The sequence below is a fragment of the Rhinopithecus bieti genome, unplaced genomic scaffold (genome assembly GCF_001698545.2).
Source record: "Rhinopithecus bieti isolate Rb0 unplaced genomic scaffold, ASM169854v2 scaffold_15643, whole genome shotgun sequence".
Classification (NCBI taxonomy): domain Eukaryota; kingdom Metazoa; phylum Chordata; class Mammalia; order Primates; family Cercopithecidae; genus Rhinopithecus; species Rhinopithecus bieti.
The window spans coordinates 1013811-1035744 of record NW_016808215.1 but is presented as its reverse complement, the minus strand read 5'-3'; the positions used below and the strand labels follow the sequence as shown (position 1 = coordinate 1035744).

General features: G+C 40.8%; 1 long non-coding RNA gene across 1 annotated transcript; it reads left to right on the top strand.

Moving 5' to 3' along the window:
* The first annotated feature begins 12490 nt into the window (after window positions 1-12490).
* Window positions 12491-20509, top strand: LOC108538042 (uncharacterized). The gene is made up of 3 exons (XR_001887988.1): window positions 12491-12577; window positions 17308-17447; window positions 20271-20509. It is a non-coding gene; the product is annotated as an uncharacterized LOC108538042 (long non-coding RNA).
* The last annotated feature ends 1425 nt before the right edge of the window (window positions 20510-21934 follow it).

The following is a 21934-nucleotide window of genomic DNA, read 5'->3' as shown; positions in this document are numbered from 1 at the left end:
GCCTTGGCATTCATTTTTTAAGCTGTAAATTTATTTGCCTCACATCAGAGACAGGCCTTGGTCACCATGGCAGTTTTCAATACTGTATCTGGTTCAAGTTTCTCCAGTTGGTGGCCAGAGATAAAATCTTAGAGGCATCTCTCCTGCTTGGTGTGCTGGGCTCCCCTCTCTCCATCTGCTTTCTTTAAACGGATAATTCTGACATTTGCCCTCACATTTAAAGTGACCGCTTGTCAGTCACAGCATGAGCTCCTTGTCCCAGTGTTTGCTGCTTGCTGTCCATTAAAGTTCCCTGCTGGAAACCTGTCAGATAACACCTGGACTTAATAAAGCCATCGGCTTGCCAGTCTCTTCTCTCCTCCCTGCCTGGGCTCACTGACCTCTGTATCTGTGGTTTCCACGTGTGCCGAGTGTTCTCCAGTGTCTGTAAGTAGTAAAATCACTTACACTTTCACGTTGTGATTGTATCACTGTAGCCTCACATGCCATCCAGGGCCTGACATTGAGGCTGCCCTATGGGACCTGTGTTGGTTGAGCCCCTCCTGGAGCTCTTGTTTTGGGACCTGCAGTTCTTCTGGGGACAGGAGCTTCCAGCTAACTTGATTGAAAAAGTGATACGTTTCATGGAAAACACTGGGTCAGATGATGTATTCATGGCTTCAGCTGCCATAACAAACACCTTAGCCTGGGTGAATTAAATAATAGAAATCAATTTTGCACAGTTCTGTGAATAATGTGCTATTTTAACCACTTTAAAATGTGCAATCAAGTGGAATTAACCACATACACAGTGTTCAGTTACCATCACCACTATTTTCCTTGAAAATTTTATCATTTTAAACTGAAACTTTGTATCTTTTAAACAATAATAACTCCCCGTATTTTCCACCCTAGACCATGATCATCTCTACTCTGTCTCTGTGAAACTGCCTATTCTTGATGTTTCATATAAATGGAATTATATATATATATATATGTTATTTAGTTTCTGACGTATTTCACTTAGCATAATGTTTCCAAAGTCCATGCATCTTCCAGCGCATGTCAGAGCTTCATTACTCTTTATGGCAGATTAACATTCCATTGTCTGTGTTTATTTGTTTATTCATGTGCTGATGAACACTTGGATTGTTTTCATATTTTATCTTTTGTGAGTAATGCTGCAATCGACATTCCCATGCGAGTACCTGTTTGAGTCCCTGGATTCAATTCTTTGGGTATATACCTAGGAATGGATGCTCTTTCACATGAGAATTCTATGATTAGCTTCTTGAGGAACAGCACAACTGTTTCTCCTGGTGGCTGTACCTTTTTATATTCTCACCAACAATGTATGAGGATTCCAAATTCTACATAATGCTGCTACTTGTTATTTAACACTTCAAAAGAATGGTAGCCTTTTTTGTAGGTATAATGTGGTGTCTCATTGCAGCTTTGACTTTGCATTTTCCTAGTGACTAATGATGTTGAGTATCTTTTCATGTCCTTCTTGATTATTTGTATATCTTCTTTGAAGAAATGTCTATTTGAGTCTTTTGCCCGTTTGTAAATTGGATGGTTTGTCCTTTTGTTATTGAGTTGTAGCTAGTTCTTTATATTATCTGGACATGAAAACTGCCTATGTATGATTTGCAAATATTTTCTCTCATTCTGTGTCTATTAATTATTTTCTTGATAATTTCCTTTGATGCCCAAAAGGCTGACATCTTGATAAAGCCCAATTTATCTTTTTTTTTTTCCTGTTTCTCCTGCTTTTGTGTCATATCTAAGAATCCATTGCATATTTGAGGTCATCAAGATTTACCTGTATCTATTTTAAGATATTTTATAGTTATAGGTCTTATATTTAACTCACTGATCCATTTTTTTAGAGAATTGTTTGATATGGTGGGAGGTAGTTATCGAAATTCATTGTTTTGCATGTGGCTATCTAGTTGTTTCTGCACTATCATTTGAAAGGAGAATTGTTTCTCCATTAAATTGTCTTGACACCCTCTTCAAAGAGCAATTAACCATAAATGTGAGGTTTATTTCTCGATTCTCAATTCTGTCCCATTTGTCTTTATGTGTATTCTTATGCCAGCAGCTCCTGTTTTAATAATTATACTCCTTTGTGAGATTTCAAATAAGAAAGTTCAAGTCCTGCAATTTATTTTGGCAAGATTGTTTTGGCTATTCAGGGGTACTTTTTTGAAAGGTGAGGAGGTCAATGTTTCACAATTGGGAAAGCCTTTTCTGTCTTCTTCAGGGGGAAATTTGGGAGAACCTTTTAAGAAACTTTAAGCAGGTAAATTGTCACCACTTTATTTGCTGAAGTGCCGTGTTCAAGTGTGCATTGCTGCTTGTGGAGGAATTGTGAGACCCTGCAAGCACTTGCCCACGTGGTGAGAGACAGTGAATTCCACAATGAGTGGCAGAGAGGACATTGTTTTGGGATACAATGTTGTTGGGGGAGTTGTATACATCTCTACTTCTTTCTACCTCTGTACAGTAGGCATCTCCATTGGACACAGTAGGTTTTGAAATCCTTGTTTATCCTCTGGGGTCTGGGTCTTGGCTTACCTGTTAGCTGCCGTTGAAGGAAGTGTCTGCTAAGACAATGACACCCATGGGAAGAAGAAGGGTTCAGCAGAGTGAAAGTAGCTGGGGCTCAGAGAAGCCAGAAGAGTCTGACTCTTAGAAACTATGGGTCAGCAGATGGATGTCCTCAGGGGTAAATGGGCCACGCCAGCAGCCACTGCAGTGGACTGGAAGAAGGTAAGGGATGCTGGGTATCCCATGTTCTCTCTCAGCTCTCCAGCTGAAGATTTGGGCCCTGGGCTGTAGGGCCCTTACCCTACAGCAGGGGAAGGGTATACAGGGATGGCTGCATATCAGGACCAAGTACATGTCATCTTCTTAGGCATTGTTACCGCAGATGGAGGATACTGTTCAGAGACCTGGCCTGGACACGTGGGAGGGCCGGGCCCACCCCATTCTTTTACAATTATTTAAAAAAAAACAGTATTAGCAAATGTGGTGCCTGTTTTATCCTGCTAGAATCAGTATTACTGTCACGTTTTACAATGTGTCTCTTAGGAAATGGTGAGAGCCATCCACACAATATGCATTTAAAGGGGACGCTACTATAATTTCAGCTTTCATACCTTTTTATAGAAATCATCTTCTCTGCAAACACACAGGCAATATTTCTGTGTTCATTTCTATTGGAAACCCTTATGCAAGGTGGAGAGAGCCACATTTCCCCCTGAGATGTTATGTAAAAGTTTGAGGTTGAGATGACAACAGCTTCTGTTGTTACCCTCAGAAGCTACTACATGTAAAATTCTAATGACTGCATTATCCTGCCAAGTGAAAAAGGCAGGCATAAGCAAGAACAGTTAAGAGGGGTGAGAGCCTCATCATGATGGGGAGTCTTGTTCTGACATCTTGGGAAAAACTGTCCACAGTGTGGAGTCATCACGTTGTCCTGGTTTGCAGTTTGAGCATCTGACATTATGCGTCAAACATTTTGGTGAGCTCTGAGTGTTTCACACTTCAGGTACAAGGTTTTCCCATGAAATTCACATTGAGTTGTCCACCTCCAGCTTATAGGCCTTTTGGAACAGAGTGGGTCTTGTTCTCAGTGATTCCATGGGAGAAAATGGAATTGGAGGAACTAGTAGAATTCAGGGTAATGTGCAGTCTGCAGGTGGATACCAAAAACACAGAAACAATGAACAGAGCTGCAATCTCATATCAGGTATAATACAGTTTTTATTTTCCACATAATTTTTTGCCTGTATAGGCATCTCTATTTTTACCAATAATAATTTCAGTAGAATAAATTTGTTTGCAAAATAGGTTGAGTTTCTTCAAACATGGTCTGATTCTTTACATAAGTGTAGCAAGAGTAGCAATGGACCATGTGGCTCTTTTAAAATTTTCTTTGCTCTAAGTTTTTATAAGGAATCTCAGATTAAACTTTTACAAACCTCTTGAGAATAGGAATCCAAACCGAGGCTGACTTCAGACTTTGCCTGCAGTTCATATTGGTTCATTCTATCTATATTCTTAAATATAACATCCCGGTCAAAGCCTCGGTAATATAACCAATGTTTTCAAATGAGTCCTGTTACAAAAACAGCAGACTGTTACTGTACTTGTGCAAACATCAGTATTACCATAAACATATCAATACTCATGAATAGTTGCCCAATTCTGGGGCAGTCAGGTAGAGAGCAAAAGTCAGTGTTTCAATTATTGTTCCCAAAAGTATAGTTTATTGAACTATGTAAGCTATAGGTACATTAAAAGAAAAAAAATTCAATAAATCTAGAAAACAAACCATTTAAAGAATCAGCAAATTTTCAAATAAAAATAATAAAAACATTATCCTCATTATTATAATTTATTTCAACGAAATCAATGTTTTTCCTTCTTGGTCTAGGCTGGGAATTTTATGAAGATATCAGCCTGTTTGTTAAAGTTTTGGAAGTTCTTAGACAGTTCAGTGGTATAATCTTAAAATTATCAGAAACTTGTATTAAAGTGTACTTGCCAGCATCTTTTCCATAAATCTCCTTGAAAAGGAAGCAATTTTGGACTGTAGTTGATTGGAAATGCTTTAAGGAAGAATAAAAACAACTGTCTGTGAATGACAAAGATTTTAAATGACTATGGTTAAAACTCTGATGAGAATTCATTATGATAATGACACAGCTCACATAAAAATTTAGTTACTTCTGTGGTATGTGACATTATAGCTGATAACATATTTAATTTCTAGAAATGTCATATAATTTTTGGAGCAATCATATCAGTTACATACCCATAAATATAACATAGAGAAGGTTTAGCATCCCTTACCACTTATTTTAAAATGCTTTTCATATAATTTTGCATATCAAATGAAGTGGATTTTCCATGTAGCTTGTGTTTCTCAACAGGATTACTGAGTTCTTGGTGGAGCCCATTAATGAATAGGGCCAAGAAAGTATAGGCTTATGTATGTTGAAAAATTTCCCTAGGTAATTCCAATACTCCCAGCTAATAACCATTAATTTAGGTCTAAGTTTACCTATTAGAACAGGTGTTCTTTATCCTGGTTACACATTGGTAGCATCTGGGAAGACTTAAAAATTACCAATTATTGGGGAAACCAGCCCCCAATATTTCAACGTAGGTTCTTTTCTATTTTCCCTAAGTGTCAGCCAGTCTGAGAAATAAAGGGAAAGAGGACAAAAGAGAAATTTTAAAGCTGGGTGTCCAGGGGAGGCATCATATATCGGCAGGGTTCTGTGATGCCCCGAGCCGTAAAACCAGAAAGTTTTATTAGCGATTTTCAAAGGGGAGGGAGTGTACAAATAGGGTGTGGGTCACAGAGATCACATGCTTCAAAGGCAATAAAATATCACAAGGCAAATGGGCAGGGCAAGGTCACAAGGCCAGCGTGAAACTAGAATTGCTGATGAAGTTTCATGTCCCACTGTGCACGCATTGTCATTGATAAACATCTTAACAGGAAACAGGGTTCGAGAGCAGAGAACCAGTCTGACTAGAATTTGCCAGGCTGGAATTTCCTAACCCTAGCAAGCCTGAGGGCACTGCAGGAGACCAGGGTGTGTTTCATCCCTATCAACAACTGCATAAGGCAGACACTCCCAAAGCAGCCATTTTAGAGGCCTCCCCCTGGGAATGCATTCTTTTCTCAGGGCTGTTAAATATTAATATTCCTTACTGGGGAAAGAATTCAGTGATATTTCTCTTACCTGTTTTCGGCAATAAGAGAAATAACCCTGTCCTGCCCGGCTCCCAGGCAGTCAGACCTAATGGTTATCTCCCTTGTCCCCTGAACATCGCAGTTATTCTGTTTCTTTTCTAGTTGCCCAGATTTCATATTGTTCAAACACACATCCTCTACAAACAATTAGTGCAGATAACGCAATCATCACAGGATCCTGAGGCGACATACATCCTCAGCTTATGAAGATGACGGGATTAAGAAATTAAAGACAGGCAGAGGAAATTATAAGAGTATTGACTGGGGAAGTGATAAATGTCCATGAAATCTTCACAGTTTATGTTGAGAGATTGCAGTAAAGACAGGCATAAGAAATTACAAAAGTATTAATTTGGGGAACTAACAAATGTCCATGAAATCTTCACAATGTATGTTCTTCTGCTGTGGCTTCAGCTGGTCCTCCATTTGGGGTCCCCAACTTCCCATAACAACCAATGCCTGAGTCTCACTTTAGACCATTAAATTGGATCCTATGGGTGGGGCTTGGGCATCCATTTAAATAAACGTTTTCCAGTGATTCCAATGTGTAGCTATATTTCCCATCAGATTTCTCTGATTTCTTGTGGCATTCACTTTTTTCTATTTTGGTATTATAATTATTTTTTGGGTCTTATCATCTATCTTAGGCTTTATGTTCCTTGGGGTAGAAACTTTGCATTCTTCATTTCTGTGTCTTTCATGAATATATGAGTTGGTCATCAGGAAAAAGGTTTTCAATCACATGTAGGTTGTGTTCTGAGTCTCAGGTTTACACATTAATGCTGGAGTCATTGTTTTCCAGGGGGTCAGAGATTGCTTGTGATGAAGGGTATGGGTAAGCCCATAACGCAGATGGCAGATGGGAGATCACCCTGTTTTTAGCCATAGCATTGGAACTAAGAATTCTATGTGTATATCAGGTGGAGGGGAAGGGATATGTAGAAAGACAGATTTAATTAGAATGGAGGAATTATACTAGGGAATACAGGGAATGGAAGCAATAAAAATTAGTAAAGAGAAGAAATGTTAACTTATCAAATAGGCAAGAGTAGATCCCTGAAGATTTTTGATTAGGTGAGTTAACTAGAATTTAGGAAGGTAGTAAGGCAGCCATACACAAGGATGATTTCAAAGACTGGAGGTAAGTCAAGCAGTACCTCTAGCAGTTGTCGAGGTTGTGGGAATGGAGAGAATGACAAAAGTTGAGAGATATTAAAAAGGATCAAGAGGGTTTTATAATGTATTGTTGAATCTGGGAAACAAATGAGCAGAGGCTGGGGATAATTATGTCTAAGAGGCATTGGCAGGTACAGGGAGCATGAAGAACAGGGGAAAAGAGACCTGCAGGAATAAGTGCTGAGAAGCAGGTGATTAGTGGGAGGAGGAGGAGATCCAGTCCCAAATACAAGCAAAGAAGTTATTTCCCTCTCCCAAGCATGGGAGTCAGCCCTGCAGGAAGCAGGACAAAAGGAAAGGCTGTCATACCTGCCAGTCTTTCTGAAATAAACTACACCAGGGCTGCTATATCAGAGCCACACTGGCAAGTACTCCAATCATCATGCCAACAGTGCCTCTAGCTGAGAGGCCAGGAGAACTTCCTTGTACTGAAGTATCTGCCATGGAAAGAAAAGAAGACAAGGAATAAAAGTGATGTTCTTTTACAGTACAGTACCTTAGGAACCGTCACTCAGTATGAAGTAGTTTCTACTTGTTCCTTCAAGGATTATATTAATTTTGTAGGAGGGCTGCTGATAGATGATTAGCCACCTATGCTCTTGCAGTTTTTTTTTCCTCTCAACGTGTTTCTAGGTTAGTGATCAGTCTTCTGTCAATTTCATCCTGACCATGCTGCACTCAGATATTTTTGAAGGCTTTATGATGTGAGAAAGGCTGGCTGCTATTTTCTATGTCATTAGAACTTTCTACCTTTTCATGGTTGCATCTTTTTCTCAGTGTCTCAGTTGTGGTGGGCATGAATAAGACTCTGTCAGGTCTCCATGGCAGCTTGTGTTTCTCAAGAGGATTAAGGAGTTCTTGGTGGAACCCGTTATTGAATAGGGCCAAGAAAGTATAGGCTTATGTATGTTGAAAAATTTCCCTAGGTAATTCCAATACTCAGAGCTAATAATTGATTAATTAATAATCAACTGATTTGATTGACAGAAGGCCCAGATCAGTGCATTCCAAATTTACAACCTACTTTGCAAAGAGTCTTCACTTTCCTGAAGCTCCCAGCAGGGATATGAAAGGAAGCTCAGTTCTATGAGACTCTGTTTTACTCTCCTGGGTGACCGGCGGGAGGATTGCCTGTCAGCCTTGCCATGCTGTCTTTGAACCGTAGCTAAACCTTCTTTCTCTTTCTCCTTCACAGGAATCAGATTTGCATAGTGGTCCCAAGGCTCTCCCAGACTTTTTTCATGCCTGCTCCACTTTCCCTCACAGACATTTTTCCTAATAAATTACCTTGCATGTCGAATCTCATCTTGGATGCATCTCAGTGGGTATAAACTAACATACCAGGCTTGATTTTTTGCACTTAGTTTTTTTCTCTGTCTCCCACATGTAGCCAGTAACCATGTCCTAGTGTTTTATGTGTTACCTCTTTTTTCATGTGTATAGGAAAAAATATATTTCCATATACTTATATATAATATATAGAATAACAAAACATATAATAGAAATGTATAATAATGTAAAACACACATATTTTCCATATATGTATATGGAAAAAGATGTAACACATAAAACACAAGGACATTTATATATAATAAAATTGACATATGTTATATATATATGTAGTGTCTGGTAGTCTTACCCTTTCTATAAATACACACTTTTTGTCACTGTCCCTTCCCTCCCATGCAGAGCTCCCATGGCCGAATCTCCCTATTTCTCCAAGTGTGTGTCACTTACTGTCCTCTGTGCTGTGTCCCATGTGCTGTGTCCACAGCCTCCTAGTGTTTTATGTGTTCTTTTTTCTATATATATGGAAAAAGCGTATACATATTTCTCTATATATACTTATTTATATACAATATATAATAATCTAAAAATATATAATACATACCAATTTAAAATATATACATATTTCCATATATATGAAAAAGGTAACACACAGACACTAGGCCATTTATATATAAAATTCACATATGTAATATAAATGCCAATTTTATCATATATAAATGATGAGTATATACACGATAGACTTATCATATATAAGGTGAATTTGAAGTGCCCTGACCTGGGCCCTCTGTCAGTCAAGTCCTTGCCATGGAGGCCATTCATGGCTGCCACAACTGAGACACCGAGAGAAAGATGCAACTATGAAAAGGTGAAAAGTTCTAAAGTCATAGAAAATGGCAATCAGCCTTTCTCACATCCCAAAACCTTCAAAAATATCTGAGTACAGCATGTCCAGGGTGGAATTAAAAACTTCAATATTGAAAAGGAAAAAGGAAGCTGGAGGACTCACACTTTCTGATTTTAGCATCTGTGCAAAGCTACAGTAATCAATACAGTGTGGTACTGGCCTAAAGAGGGACATAGAAACCAATGGCATAGAATAAAGAACCCAGAAAGAAAGCTTGCATATATGGCCAAATGATTTTTGTCAAGAGTGCCAAGACCATTCCATGGGGAAAGGACAGTCTTTTCAACAAGTGATATTGGGAAAGCTGGCTATCCTTGGACAAGTATAAGTTGAACCTTTACCTCACACCGTATGTAAAAATGAACCCACAATGGATCAAAGACCTACATGGAAGAGTGAAGACTACCAAACTCTTAGAAGAAAACATAAGGAAAAAGTTTCATGATATTGAATTTCAGAATGATTTATTAGTTATAACTATAAAAGCATAGGCAACAAAAAAGGGATAAATTGGGCTTCATGAAAATTAAAAACTTGTATATATCAAAGGTCATTATCAAGAATGTAAAAAGGCAAACTATGACATAGGGAAAATATCGCAAATCGTATATCTGATAACAGATTAATTTCCAGAATACATGAAGAACACTACAAATCAAAACAGCAAAATCCAAAACCCAATTTAAAATGGACAAAAGACTAAAATAGAGATTTTATTAAAGAAGATATACAAATGGTCAATGAGGACATGCAAGGATTCTCAATATTACTAATACTTAGAGATATAAAAATCAAAACCACAGTGATACATGACCTCACACACATTAGGGTGGCTTTGATAAAAACAACATGAACAACAACATCACAAAACAAATGTTTTCTAGTATGTGGGCAAATTGAAGCTCTTAGTGTATTGCTGATGGCAATGGGAAATGTTATAGCCACTGTGGAAAAATGACATGGTACGGCCGGCTCAGGCCTGTAATCTCAGCACTTTGGTAGGCCGAGATGGGTGGATCTCTTGAGGTCAGAAGTTTGAGACCAGTCTAGCAAGCGTGGCAAAACCCCATCTCTACTAAAAATACAAAAATTAGCTGGGTATGGTGGCATGCACCTGTAGTCCCAGCTACTCGGGAGGCTGAGGCACAAGAATCACTTGGACCTGGGAGGTGGAGTTTGTAGTCAGGCAAGATTGCGCCATTGCACTCCAGTCTGGGTGACAGAGCAAGACCCTGTCTCAACAACAACAACAGAAAAGAAAACGGTATGTCAGTTTCTCAAAAAATTAAAGAATTACTACTTGAACCAGCAATTCTGCTTCCAGACATACAGCCAAAAGTATTGAAAAAAAATTGAACAGATATTTGTATACTGATGTTCACAGAAGCATTACTCACAATAGCCAATGGGTGGAAACAACTGAAAAGTCTATTGAAAAATAAGTGGATGAACAAAAAGGTATGTCCATGCTTTGGAATGTTCTTCAGTCTTAGCAAGGGATAAAATTTTGACATATGGTGCAAACTGGATGAACCTTGAAGACATTATGGTAAGTGAAATAAGCCAGACACAAAAGGATAATTATTATATAATTCCATTTATGTAAGATAGTTAGAATAGTCAGTTACATAGAGACATAAATTAGAATGGTGATTACCAGGGGTTAGGGGGAGAAGGAATGAGAATTATTATTTATTGGGTACAGAGGTAGGATAAAAAAAGATCTGGAAATGGATAGTGTTGATGGTTACACAACACTAAATTGCACGATTAGAAACAGTTAATGGTAAGTCTTAGATATATAATGTCTGGTACTCTTACCCTCTCTATAAATACACACTTTTTGTCACGGTTCCTTCCCTGCCATAGAGAGCTTCTATGAGTTAATCTCCCTATTTCTCCAAGTGTGCGTCACTCACTGTCCTTTGTGCTGTGTTCCATGTGCTGTGTCCACAGACTCAGACGGGCAGTGACTTCAGAGCCAGGACACAGCCCTATTCCCATTTTTTAAAGCTTTACCCATGGGAGGCTTGGCTTCTGCTGGCAGCTTTATTTGCCAGATTCAGAACCAACCACCCAGGCACCTTATCCACATGCTCTAGCCCCAACCCAGGTGAAGTCAGGGCAGGGTCGGTCACTGGGTGAGTGCACAGCAATGCAGGCAGCAGAGTCTGAGTTGCTTCTCCCTCACCCAAGGGGCTTCCTCCTCTCATTTGGGGAAAAGTGTGGGCCTATTTTGAAGACTCTGATGTTCATTGCAGCTCATGGAGTACACAAACACACACACACACACACACACACGGTGACAGAAGGGATGTTTTGGTGACAGAGAGAAACAGCTTGACCACGAGGACCCTCCTCTTTTCCCCTGTGTGAAGGCCCTTACACTGCATAGGACTTGGGACTGATAAAGCCTTTTCCCTACATTTCTCAGGCTGAGCCCAAGGTCATCCACCAGAAATCCAGAAAACAAGGGGAAGAGAATCTGTAGATATGAATTGGGAGGGTTCAGGAGAAAAATTTGGGATTTACTTTTGTGCATGGGACACAGGCTGAGAATAAAAATGTTTTCCTGGATCTTTCTTGGAAAGCCAGATAGGCTTCACCTGAAAGCATATTGCCAATGTTCCAGCGATCCACTTACCAGGGACTGTGATTTTCTTGGTTGCGAAGTTTGTGCCATTAGTGACTGAGTTATAGACCTAGCATAGATAGTCCCCACTATTCTCTAGTGACTTGGGGGATAAAGAGCTCTTGTCCTGTTTGCTGGTTATTCCCATTCAGCAGCCAAGAATACTGTACTGATGGGTTAGAGCCCACGAGGCAGAAGAGGTTCATATTTGACCCTGGATAGTAATAGGTGCCTGAAGAATAAGTTGTGGGTTTATCTGGGCCATCTGGAGCAAAGAGAATAAAGGCAGAGGTAATGTTATCAGAGGGAACAAGAAGCTCCTGGTCTGTGGAAGGGGCACAGTGTTCCTTTTTGCCAAGTCACAACCCTGAAGTCCCAGCCAAACTTCCTCTGTGTTCACTGAACTGGAGGAGTCTAAGACATTCACCTGTTTCTCCCATCACAAGCTGTGGAACCAGAGTCTCCTATGACCGGAGAAGCCCCTCCCCTCCTATCCTTGGTCAAGGGTGGGCCTACCCAGGTTTGCCTGGGATAGGAAGTCATGGCCAGTTTGGGGGTCCAGGGGTAAATGTCTTCATACTTGGACCTGAGAGGGACTGAGAGGCCTGGCCTCAGGTTATGTGGATTTGGGCTGGCAGCCTTGGCCATGAAGGAAAAGAGGATACTCATAGAGAACATCCAGGTCACTGGGTCACTGTGGCTGGTACTCACTACATTCTTCATTTGACATTCACAGAGTCCTGTGTCACTCCTTGTGAGACTGTGTAGAGCAAAGATCCTGTTGTCATTGGACATCTGCAGCCTGGGACTGACTGTGAGTCTCTGACCATTTATCCACCACATGTAGATTGTGCCATGAGTCTCAGGTTCACAGGTTAAGACCATAGCCTTCTCATCCTCTATGGGGTTGCTGGTGACATAAGGCTTGAGCAGATTTGCTGTGCAGATAACAGAGAAGATTCCTCTGTGTGGCACCATTGATTTCTCCATGAGCATTTTCCAATTAGAGTTGACATCTCCCACCTCTCAGCCAATCCAAATCCTAAGCCCACAGCAGGTCTGTTTGTCAAAAGACAGATGCAATGGATATGATGATCTGAGGGCTCAGAGACCATGGGGCCACCTGCTCTGTGTGGGAGAAGCACAGACTTCTGAAGTGTGAATTGAGCAGCAACACTGGTGAAGCGTGAATTGAGCAGGGTCAAACAATTGGAGTTTGATTAACTTTGTTTAAATTGGTCAGAGTCTAAGAGAGGCAGCAGTGGCTCATGCATCTCCCCACCCGAAGGACCCCACCTTATGACAATGTTGTTATGAATACACAGGTGTGCATGAAACAGGTAGTAAATCAGATAGCACCCATCTGGCCAGCTCCACCTGGTCCTGGGAACCACCAGTATTCCCATTATGTGTATGTTATAGCCTTTTAGGCTACAAAATATAAAATACAACTACAGAATATAAAATATGCTATTGTCAATACAAAATATTGAATATGAAGCTGAATATGTTGTTCTACTTTTTTTTCTCTTGCTAAACTTTGCTGTTTCCGTTTTGGAAGTTTCTACTGACACACGCTTAAGCTGGAGATTCTTTCCTCAGCTGTGTGCAGCCTACCAGTAAGCCCTTGGAGGACATTCTTTATTTCTCTTAAAGTGTTTTTAATCTCTAGTATTTCTTTTGGTTCTTTCTTAGAACAGCCATCTCTGCTTAAATCATCCATCTATTCCTGAAAGGTGTCTACTTTTTCCATCATAATCCTTAACCAGAGTTGTTTTAGATTTTCAGTCTGATAATTTCAACATCCCTACCACATTTGTGCCTGGTTCTGATCCTTGCTCTGTCTTTCAAACTGCATTTTCTTTTGCCATAGTCTGTCTCGTATTTTTTTGAAAACCACACATGATGTACTCGGTAAAAGCGGCTTGAGTGAGCAGGCATTCAGTGATATAGTGGTGAGTGTGGGGAGGGAAGGGTTCTGTGGTTCTGGATGAGGTCTGTGTCCTGGGCTGTGAATGTCACAAATGCCTCTCAGGAGTTTCTTTCCATTAGGTGGGATACAATGACTTGAGGAGGCTGGAGTTGGATATTTCCCCTCCCCCTGGCCAGTTAAGCTCCCATCAAACCCCAGCTAATTAGGCTGCAGTAAGATAGTTTCTCTTAAGTATAGGTCTTTCCAAGAAGAATATAATTCACTGACAACTTTCCAAGTGGTTTTTTCTTCCTTCTTCCTACAAGAAGGATGTGGGGATTCTTTTTGGACCTTGACTGTGAGAACCTGGTAGAGCTCCAGGAGCTAAGAGTCATAAAACTGTCCCCCTACTCCCAAGACTAATCCATCCACTGGTGTGTTTATCTCTGCGCTGTGTCCACATTGAGCCTCCAGAATTTCCTCAATTACAGTTCAGGTTTTCTGACCCCAGCACTGGTTCCCGCTGGGGTTTCTGTGGCTGTGTTTCTGCTCAGGTATGGTGTGCTGCTCTGTATTTGCCTGTGGGTCTCTCCAATATGTGGACCAGTTAGCACTGAGACCTTGCTTCTCTGAGAAATCTAAACGAGTTGTTGATTTTTCAGTTTGTTCAGCTTTTTACTTGTTGTTAGAACTGAGTGAAAAATTTTAAGCTACTTACATGCCCGACGGAAATTAGAAGTCTCTAGGGCATGACTGGAGGATATGAGCCCCACAGCAGGTTGAGGATGGAGTCATGAGTGAAATGGGTGAAATGAGCCCATGGGCTTTGGAAACTGCAGATCTGTCCTTCTGCCTCTGACGACCCCCTGGTGAGTCAGTGTAGAAAGTGAAACCACCTTGGCAAAGCTTACGATGGTGAGAGAAAGCCAGGTTGGTCGACCCCATCTCACCTCCAGCCTCAGGCTGGCTGTCCTCTCTCATTCCTGGGCATAGGCCAGGGTAACTATGGGAAAAATTTATAGTTTAACTTTGAAGCAAGGATGATAATAGTCCCTCTCTAAAATTAGCTCCCTCCTCATCAAGGACTACCTTGTAAATCTAAGAAAAGGCATGGATTATGGGAGGGGCCCAAATTCTGCTAAAATGCAGGCATAGTTTCTATAATCTCTTACTGCTCAGGAGTCATGTGTCCAGAGGTCACAAGATTTGTGACTTTCCTAGTTGCTCCTAGAGATAGCAACACTATTGTTGAACCTGAGATTTGTCTTGTGAGATGTTTCTCAGACTTTTGCATTCTGGCAACCAGCTGACCTCATCTAGACTCATGACTAATGACTCATCCAGTCATGTGGCCCCCACTCAGAAGCACGTTCAACAAATACAGACCATTTCCCCTACCTGCATGATTTCATCTCCAGCCAGTCAACAGTATTTGTTCCTTAGACCTCTGCCCCTCAAAGTTTTTGAAAAACTCTAACCTCTGAACCATTGGGGAAGCTGATTTGAGTCATAATAAACTTCTGTTCTCCTGTTTGGCAACCTTGGGCTAAGTAGAACTATTCTTTACTACACATCACCTTCTCGATAAATTGGCTTTGCCTGTGAAGAGAGCAAGAACCTGTCAGGTGATTATAAGAATGGATAGAGGAGTCACTGATTTATTTCTGGTGGCCTGTTTCATGAGCCAGCCTCTCAGAGGGAAAGAGCCCTGGACTGGGACACAGTGGAAGCTCATTCTCTTGGTGACCCAGGGACATTGCCTCATTATGGAGCCTGGCAGGGGTGGCTGCTCTGGCTGACTTTGGTGCATTTGTCATTTCCCAGAAGGCAGGACAGGCCTCAGTGTGAGCAGGAAGGGAAAGGAATAGTCAGCCTTGTTAGAGAGGATGTCTGGGGAAGTCCTCAGGGTGGAGGAAGCTGTGCAGGACAGGGTTTGTCAGCTAGAACGAAAGGCGGATGCACTTTTTTCAGTGAACACCTTTCAGACACCTCACCATCTCTGGCCTCACTGGGTTATGCCTTTCCTCCTGAGCCCTGAGCCCTGAGCCCTGCTTCCTGGGAGGTTGGGAGGGAGAGAGGGATGAAGGGTGAAGCTGGGATGTGTGCTGTCCAGGTTTCTCCCATCTTTGGAATCTTGACATTGAGGGACCCTAATGTGTTACCACAGAGGAGACCGTGGGAAAAAGCTGTTTCTCAGGGGTGCCTGGTTTATGAAGTGAGGGGAATTCAGACCGGGTTGGACTCGTGAACTACAAGGACCCTGTTCCATGTCAGCAACCAGCTCTTCTAGCTCAGTGTTTCTGTGGCTCATTCTCTTGTGTGATTTCTGAGCCCATGCTAGAGTCCTCCTCACAATGCCTGATGGTCTGTGGGGAGACCTAATGGGGGGGTCTTGTGTGCTCACAGAGTGTCCAGGGAACAGGCTTCGTGACTTCCTCTGCTCCAACCCCACAACAAGATCTGGATAGTGGGCTGGGTCAGATAAAGTCAGAATCCATGGGGGAGGGTATGTGTCCTGGCAGTGTTGAGGTTCATGCCTCCAGGTTAGCTCTCAGTCTCTGCAAAGACATTTATGTTGTGCATGTGCTGTTTGCTGGACTGTCTCATGTCCCTAAATTCTTGAAACTGCCTGCAGATAATATCATGAGGGGTCTGCATATAAGTGTATGAGGGCTATCTGATTGGGGGGGTGTGTTTCACATAGTGGGTTTTTTTTCACCACTTTTCAAAACATTGTGCTTGAGTGTATATATAGAAACACATACATACTTATATTCATTAGATGTGAATATATATAAATTAATATAGATACATATATCTATAAATATACACATATATATGTATACATATATACATATACATGTAGACATGTGTATATGTGTATATACATGTGTATATATGTCACATATATACATATATTCACATAGATACACGTGTACATATGTGTATATATGTATAAATTCTTAGGGTGGGTGTGTTTTACATAGTGGGGTTTTTTTCACCACTTTTCAAAAAATTGTGCTTGAGTATATATATAGAAACACATACATACTTATGTTCATTAGATGTGAATATATATAAATTAATATATAGATACATATATCTATAAATATGCACATATGTGTATATGTAGAGACACATATATGTGTATATGTAGATATGTGTGTATATATACACGTGTGTATACATACATGCACATATATACATATGTATATATGTATCCACATTCACATATATGTGTATATATGTATAATGTGCCATTTTAACCACTTCGAGGAGAGAGAGAGAAGAGAGTTTCTTCTAATACCAAATATACAAATCTGTGTATACCAAATATACATACATACACATATATACATGTTTATATATGTATATACATGCACATATATGTGTATAGATGTATAATGTGCCATTTTAACCACTTTGGGAAGGAGAGAGAGAGAAGAGAGTTTCTACTAATACCAAATCTCCTCGGTTAAATAAGGGTGGTACTATTTAACCCAGGTTGGGCTTTTGCTAGTTGTGTCAATTCCTGTTGGAAGTGAGCTAGAGAGGTTACATGCTTAACTAATTTAGAGATTTTCTACGTGAAAATAATCTGTGAGCACACTGATAAGTGTTATCCTTTCCAGGTGAAAAGCTTGGTGAAGGATTTTAAGGACTTCCCATTGACTGAAGGCTGGCAAATGGAGTTTGCCGTTCTCTGACTGCAGCCTTTCTGAGGACTGGAAAGAATACCCTGAGAAGTGGCCTATTTTATTTCTGCAGGAAGGTACTGAGGTTTAATTTATCTTATGGAGTCTTCTTAGATTAGAAGACTTTGAAGTGTGTTGATGCCTTGCCAGTGACTTAGCTGCCTGATCAGTGAACGTATTTCCGTTGGCTACTTCGTCCGTTCCCTTTTTGATGTTCCCTATAATGTACCACTCTTATTTCTGAGGCTAATAACCTGTTAATTTCTTGGTGATATTTTATAGGAGATCCATTAGTGGTAAGAAAATGCCTTTTATTTTAAATGGCAGCATGAGCATGAAGGACTAAAAAAGCATACTTGGAATTGGTGTAAATGTTAACTACGTTTCCCTTGCTTAATTTAAGTGCTCTTGTAAGAACTGTTTGTTTAGCTGATTGGGTACCTGCACCTGAAGAGAGATGTTATTTAGAGTGACTACTGCTTATCCTGCCTTACGTATTGCTTGCTTTACCAGCTGTTTGTTAGCTAAGAGCTCCCTCTAGAGGAAAGTAATTTTGCCACATTAAGTAGGGGTGTAAACAGTTTTTTCCTAGGGTTAAATTGGAGGCTTTTCTGACTAGTAGAGCTATTGTGACAGTGGTTTGGAAGCAGGTGTAAACAATAGGTCCTCCTAACTGCAAATAAGAGGTTGAGAAAAATATTGGATTAGAATTTTTCTTGAGACACCCCTTATGGTTGTGCTATGGGAAGAGGGGAGGCCTGGATAAGAGAGGAGAAAAGAGAGAGACTGGCTCTAGTGTTTTAGAAGGAGATCTACTTTCCTTCCTATAATTTCCAGAATCAGCTATGTCCACTGTGCTGTAACGGCAGTTTGCTGCTGGAGCCGGGGGTTTGAGCCCCAGGACCCATCAGTCTTTCTGGACCACTGTGAGACTGGTTCTGAACCCAGTGACCTCCATCTCCGGGAGCAGTTGCATCTCCAGTGGTCTCCACTACAGGCTAGACAGGGTCAAGGTGGCTTCCTCTTGCTGTTTGGACACTAAAATGCCCTAGCTTACCACACCAAGATTGATGGATGCACCTCTGGGATCCTGGACTTTGCAACTCTGCAAAGCTACTAGAGGCTTTATCATTCTCTTGAGCTTTCTCTCCTTCTGGGCCTCCTCCTGGTTCCTATTATAAAAGACTGAAGTGGCTACCCTCAGGAGGTTTTCCAAGGTGCTATCTGCTCCTATAGCTTGCTTCTGTAGGTTCCTTCTAATACTGGGAGCTTTCTGTATAATAAATCGATCTTTCAGAATGGGTTGTCACTTGACTGAATCAGGAGATAAAAAGATGCGTGCTAATAGTGCCCCTCTCACCTATCCATAAAGGCTGCAGGATTCTCATCTGGCTTTGAGTCTATTATAGACAGTTTAGAGGAATTAAGAAGTCTGGCCTTAGTTTTTCTTTTCCATTCATCTGCAGAGCTATTGGGGTTTCGATCAGGGTTGTCAAGAGGTACTGCTTCACTTCCTATTTGGAATGGTGTTTCTGCTATTTCTTCACTTTCCATATCTCCTTTCTTCTCTTTTGGTGTATTATAGGAGATATGTTGCTCATCTCCAAAATTCTCTGCTGCTTTCAGAGCTGCCTGTTTTTCAGCTGCAGTTAGGGTTTGGTTTAGGAGCAGCATAACATCCTTCCATGTGAGGTGAAACATCTGAGTTAAATTCTGGAAAACCTCTATATACCTATCAGGATTGTCTGAAAATTGGCCTAAGTCTTACTCTATTTGCCTAAGGTCCTGTAATGAGAAGGGAAGTTGAAGGGCCCCAAATTAGGGAGATTCTCAGATGGTTCCCCTGAAAGTTGCTTTTCTAATTCTTGGGGATTATTCTCTATAGGCCTGCCTGATATGGCTGTTAAAAAAGCTGGGTTGCTGTTACAGTGCTTGTAAAGGTTTAGTAAAAATGCCCTGTCATTGTGCAAAATAGAATGAGTTGCTTTTCTCTTCAAAGTCCCGAGGTTAAAAGAGTTATAGTGCCTCAAAGTGCACTCCAGAGGGGTGCAAGATAAAGATGCTCTGTTAGCCATGTAAAAAAAGAAGTGAGAATAAAAGTGTCCTTATAGTCCCCCTTCTTTCATTGTGACCCAGAGTAGAGTAGAAGACAGTGGGAGCGTCCCCCCAACTGTTTTCTCTCCTTGGTTCCTAAGTCCTGGCACCACGTTAAATGTGCCGCCCTTGGTTGTAGGCATGGCCCTCTAAGCCATGGAACTGGATAAATGAAGTGATGGAATTAGCCACACTTTACCCACAAAACCTTAGCTTATCTGCCTGTGATCTGCCTGGCTTCCTGAAAAATGGATCTCTGAAGAAACTGTAATGGTCGCCTTTGAGCAAGCTTTCTTTAACAGAGGGAATGTGCCAGTTGCCTGCTATTATGGCTCATGCTAAAACATTTACCCTTGGAAAAGTGGTACTGGTTAACTCTGTTCTTAAAATGTCCTTACTAATTAAGTACTGTTCTAATTGGAGATAGAATAGGTACCTTAAATTAATATAGGGACCTAATGGCAGGTTTTCCTGCTGATGGGACAGTATCAGAACTAAAATTTGGCTATGGAAGACATTTTATTCCTAATTGTTGAAAGCAGAGCTTTCCCATTCACAAAAAGGGCTTTTCTATCAGTGCAAAAAGAGAGAATTGGAAAAGTGCAGTGTTATGGCAAAGAACCAACAATGTGCCTCATGAGGAGGATTTCTATCTCCACCAGGTGGCACTGTTGGCTTAGCACACGGTATTTGTGTGCTCAGCAGAGGAAGGATACAGCGGGGAGGGGAAAGAGAGAGAGACAGAGACAGAGAGACAGACAACTATTGGGATAGTTATTATGTCATTTACCGATCTTTCCTAACAGATCTGTTTCCCTGAACTGTAGAAGTTTCCACACATTGCATACACAAAAAGAATAGGAGACATAGCGACCGTGGATAGAAAGGAAGAAAAAGATTGCAACAGGATAGCAAATTAGGAGACCCATTACCAACATCTGGATGGGCTGCCAGAGGCTGTGTTCAGTCCAGAAGTCTTTGAATAACAGCAGGGCATGTACTGGCCAGAAATTCTCAGCTGCTCCAGGACACCCCCCAGCTTCCTGTGATGGTAAGGTTCTTCATGAAAGGAAACTGGTTTGAAGAGAACCTTGAAATTAAAGGACAGATTTGAGGTTTGCTCCATACCCACCATTCTGATGTTTCTGTCTTCTGTTCTGATCACAATCCCGGATGAGAACTCCCAAATAAAATGCCTCTGTTGTCTGGGAATCCATGGTTCTTTGTGTCACACTGAGAAAGAATTCAGGACATGGAAACACATGAGGAGTGAGTTTAGAAGTAGAAATTTTAACAGACAAAACAGAAGAGAGAGAAAAAAAGCTTCCTCATACTGAGAAAGCAGTCACCCAAGAGAGGGTCTCCAATCTGGGGTGGAATGCAATTGATTTTGTACAGAGACTTGAGGAGGCAGTGATTGATTTACACAGGATCCAGGAGATTGTTTTGACCGGGTGTGCCATTTACATAGCCCGAGAAAAGACTGGCCCTCCCACCCTAATCTTTTATTATGCAAATGTGGCTTTTACCTGGTGGTCACCATGACACCTGCACATGTAGTGACAAGGAAAAAAGAGTGGGAACCGCCATTTTAGGTATACCTGGCTCTTAGCTACCTGCATTTACATATGCATATCTATGCTTGCAGCCTGATTATTCAGTTTGTTTTCTGTTAGAAATGGTTTGGGGGCTGCTTTTTATTAAAGGAAAATTCTACCAAGAATTCTTTTACCCTTTCTAGCTGTCTAAAAATAATTTCTCATTAACTCCTGTATTAGGATCCCTTTAGGAAAACAGAAAAGATGACACAGACTCTCCTTTAGGGGAGTAACCATAGTTTTTTTTTCCTCATGTAACCCCAAGAGTTGCAAGTGAATGGATTTCTCTCAGGTCTAAAAGTCTACTGTTTTCTCCATTGTGTTACCTGACCTCTTTGCCTTTTACATTACTTTGTACTGTAAAAATATTTGACCTTGTGTGTGTAATGGTCGCTGGGTCAGTGGTAAAAGCTATGGTTTTGAAGGCGACTAACAGTAGTTATAATAAATTATTCTAGCTTCAGAGGGCTACTCATTTCTTTGCATGTTTAGATGCAAAAGACACAGTTTAAACAATTAGGGAAATGTCTTTGTAGCAAAGTACTCTGTGGAAGTTTTGCACAGTATGGTCCCCATTGCATTTTCCTCTTCTTGGGGACCTGAGATTCAGTGAAATTCTTGATTTTTAATGTCTAAATGTTGTCCCTTCCAACTAGTTCTCTTTTTTACATATTTAAATGATTAGAATCTAAAAATTGCAAAGACTTTGTTGGCCCTCTTCCTTAATGGGCTCTATCTTGAGCTCAGTGATTCAGTTGAAGAACAGAGACCAAATTAAAAGCTACATCTCTAAATCAAATTGGCCTCCTTATAAAGTCCCATGGTAAATTTCTATTATTTTTGTGTTACCTTGGCATCTATTTTTAATCTTC